This window comes from Ptychodera flava (assembly GCF_041260155.1).
Source record: "Ptychodera flava strain L36383 chromosome 23 unlocalized genomic scaffold, AS_Pfla_20210202 Scaffold_23__1_contigs__length_28996876_pilon, whole genome shotgun sequence".
NCBI lineage: Eukaryota > Metazoa > Hemichordata > Enteropneusta > Ptychoderidae > Ptychodera > Ptychodera flava.
The window spans coordinates 20,294,638-20,299,147 of NW_027248277.1; positions in this window are offsets into that span (position 1 = coordinate 20,294,638).

A 4,510-nucleotide genomic window follows, 5' to 3' on the forward strand; every position below is an offset into this window, starting at 1 on the left:
TCGATAAAATGGGCGGAGCAAAACATAACTAATATGGTTTCTTTGTGAACAAAAAGTAGCAAATTAAAACAGCTGGTTGAACACCTCCAAAAATAGAACGTGCACGCCACATAATGTAAACATTGACTGCACGGTGACTTTACGTATACTATTTGCACCCAATTTTAGGGCACACAGTCCATGTAGCCGACAATGAGATGCAAATGATATGCGGTTAAGGTCTCCTCAACTAACTTTCAGCTGGTTTTTCACTTTCTACTATTTTTGTAGTATTTTATACAAAGGCACAGACTTATTCTACCTGCAACTTAAAACTGATAGTGATTTTGTAGCTCATTCTTGACTATTTTTCATAGTTTTTGGTAGCCGGTAACAGACACTTCGTGTTCGTGTCGGCTACATGGACGATCTGCCATTTTACGGTTTACTTTCCATACGATACATCAACTCATTTCCCCCATAGGATTGTCTTGAACATAGACTTTTTCGAAGTCTTACTGGAGCAGAGGTTCGGCGCGGCGTCGCCTCGGATTTTACAAACCGTGATGACGTTGCCAGGCGATCGATCGTCGACACCCCTGGGCCTTCATCTCATGCGCGCCATGGTATACGTTTCTCGTCCGAAAACGAAGCGTTTGTCATTGTATTCTGCGGGTTTTTGAATGATTCAACATAATGCATATCATGGCAGTGGCAATAGCTATCCGCATCTTTGTATACGGGTAAACGATGCAGAAATCCAACGAGTAGTTTTTTCTGCCACGGGATCTTTTCCTCGGCTCAGTCAGTCATAGTGTACACCACTCTTGCAGGGAGTCTTGATTGCAGAGTCGTATTTGCCTTGATAATGAAGCACCGTTTTGTCCAAACGCCGTCCTAGAAATGCTGCATTTCAGGAAAGAACGGAAAAAAATCAAAACAGTTCTGAAAGAACAGCAAATTCGCCTACTAGATGTCCCAATTTATCGAGTGTGGTTATTTCAATGGACGACATTGAACATTTACCACAATGCTCAACGGCCGAGTCGTCTACCAAATTTTGTAGAGCTTTTGTCTTACAAACAATCCTTTCCTTATTCGACCTTAGTTTAGCGAGGCAGGGCTGTGTCTCCATTATAAACGTAGTTTTCCACAGTTCTTGGATGGTAGTTGTAGTTTCCTTTTCAAAATTTCGTTGTCTCATGAACTCGGCGCTGTCGCGGATGGGAGGGTACCGACGACTATTCCCCGGCTTCGATTACAAGTTTTATGGTGACCGAAATGAAATGTGGTGTCGATTTGTTGTCTTATGATTATTTCAAAAAGCTTCTGAAAAATACTTATTTTAGAAATCAAACCGTTAATATTTAATCACCTAAAATAAATCAGAATAAAGTGATCGCATGATCTCTCGGAGTATTCATTTCCCTGTGCGCTTACACTAATTTGCGGAACGGAATGAGCGGAACGGAACGGAACGGAACGGAATAGCCACACCAAATAAAAAATTAGTTTCTCTTAATTAGAGTCCATTTTTCGCCCAACAGAATTTTTGAGCGGAAAAGAATGGAATTAAGAGAGACATTTTGATTTAAATAAAATATATCATTTATTCAACTCTACAAGTAAGGCACCTTAATTTTTGAAGTTTCCAAAATGAAAATTATGTCAAATACCACAGGAAACGAGGCTGTAATTTCAATTTGAAGCTACATCTAAATTTAAATCTAACCCCTAGCCCGAGAATCACGCCTTATAGAGGGCAGTACCATAGTGTGGAGGGGGTGGTCAACCCAAAAGAGGGCGTGTCTATGGCCAACATGTAGTTTTGCACTCTGTTTTGTACGATCGCAATAGCTCAACATACTTTTCAAACAATAATTACTTGTGTACGGCATACAACGACAATTAGGGGTGTAAACACTACCTGCCTTCAAAAGCTGATCACAAAAGAATGACTTAAATTGCAAAACGGCCGTAGTTTCATGTTAATGCGTTGATCGACTGTGTTTGTAAGTATAAGCGATGCCTTTTGTATGAATTACTGTTGTCCTTCGACTAGTTGTTTGGTCTTCGATAGATTGATTTCAGCCCAAAGTCTTTTACCGAGCATGCTAAGGGGAGAATCATTTGATTTCTGAAGGAGGGTCTGGAGGATTCGGTAGGGGAATATTGTCAACCCCCCCCCCACACGGAGAATGATAAATAATTTTCTGCAAAACCCAAGTGAGAAAAGAAATGTTACCAATTCCCGGAGAGGAAGGCAAAAAATGTTATGCGAGGTGCTGGAATTACAAAAATGAATGTTTAGAACCGACCTTAGTATTTTGATCTTCTAGATCTGGATATTTAAAATTTTCTAACGTGGGAAGGGTTAGAGACCGTTCAGTTTTTACGGCCGGGGGGGGGGGCGGCAAAATCCAGTGGGGGTCATCATAATTTCGGAATCTGCGAAGGGGGGGGGGGTCATCACTTTTTCACTGGTAGGAAAGGGGGGGTCACCACAGTTTCAAAAACATAATACCTACAATAAAGTTCACTTAATGCCATGGCCATGACGACCCTCTTTACCGCGGGCCGCCTTCAGCGGCCCACTACAATAAATATACTTTATGTATTACCCATGACCCTCTTAACGGGAAGACGCCTTTGGCGGCCCACTCCAATTAGGTTTTACTTCATGCAATGGCCATGATCGACCCTCTTTACCGGCAAGCCGCCTGCGGCGGCCCACTACAATAAATTGACTTCATTGTAATACCCCATGACCATCATAACGGCCGGACGCCTTCAGCAGCCCTGTTTAGTAAAGTTTACTTCGTGCAATGGCCATGATCGACCCTCTTTTTACCAGCGGGCCACCTTTGGTTGCCCACTAGAATAAAGTTGACTTTACGTAATGGCCCATGACCCTCTTAACCGGAGGGCTGCCTTTGGCGAACTACTCCAATAAAGTTTACTTTATACAATGTCCATGGACATAAATTGTCTATGGAAATGAAGTTAAAATTGCCTTACAGTCGTCCTAAGTAACAGACGTTTGCATGGATGTGGCTGAGAAGTTTGTGCACTGGCATCTCTGCTACACGAATAAAGTGCGCCGCGTACCGGAGTTCAAATCCAAACCGTGCGGGTAAATTTGACATATTAGTTTTGGTTATTTTTCAGGGGGGGGGGGTTCATCAATTTTTTTCGTCTGACAAAGTGGGGGTCCTCATTTTTTTTCGCGAAAAATGCAGGGGGGTCTATATTTTTTTGAACACCGGCGACAAGATTTTGCCGGCCCCCCCCAGGCCGTAAAAACTGAACGGTCCCTTAGATATGCAAAATTCTGCAATAAAGATTACAGGTTGCATGAATAAACTTTGACATGCAAAACATATGCACGTGCACTTCCTTTTGAGAACAAATGAAATGTATTGCATTGCCTTCGCAATTCAGTTGTGCAGAAAATAATTTGTTGCGCGAGCATGCTTTTGAAAAAAAATGCTGTCATAGTGGGTTAAAAAAATTATCTACACCTCCATTTTCACAACCCCCAAATCAACTGGTGCTCCCGTAAGTCTGCAGACCCCTCGGCAACAATAAAAACGAAAAAGAAGTGGCACCCGCCACAATGAACACACAATCAGCAATGCAGTTACACTGTATCCATTATTAAGAAGTTACGATCCGTCACCGCCTCCCTCTTTTTTCACCTCCGCGCCAAATGTAATTAGGCGCCATGCCATCGAGGTGAATTATTACACAGACCGCCACCTCACAGACGTTCTGTTGTGTGGGTAGTTTGTAAAAGTGTAGTTTATGCTACATTGGACGTTCTCTTCCGTAGCCTTAATGTCGGAACGTAGCATGAAATTACCAACTACCACTCAACAGAACGCCTGTGCACCATCTCACATGCCTCAGGTAGCCATAGCATCCTCCAGCAGATACAGGGTGAGATTTGGATTCAGGTTAGTTTCAGATTTGATTTATAGCTTCAGTCCAGTAGTCTTATTCATTCGCAGCAGCAGTCTTGGGAGCAGTCTTGCCTGATTATATGTGTAATGTTTGATTTATTGTACTTGTTCTACCACAGCTCCCGAAGTGTGTTTCTATGGAATAAAATTCTAATAGTAGTCTTATTCACGATTTTCATCACGGCAAGAGAAACTTCGAAAAACAGATGCATGTAATTAGGCGCCATGCCATCGAGGTGAATTATAGGGTTGAAAAATGATATTTTATTTAAATCCAAATTGTCTTAGATCCGAAATTCCATGCTGTTCCGCTCCAAAATTCAGTGAACGAAAAAAATGGACTCTAATTAAGAGAAACTATTTTTCTTTTTGGTGTGGCTATTCCGTTCCGTTCCGTTCCGTTCCGCTCATTCCGTTCCGCTAATCATGTAGCCTCAATGGTCGTCCTCCTTATAAAATGGTGAGTTCTAGTATTTCGCTACTTTGAACGATCCCGCCAAAATCGAGTGCACTTGCACACGCAGTCTAGTCGCGATACTAGTTCATTACAAACGCGTGGTAGTCAGAGT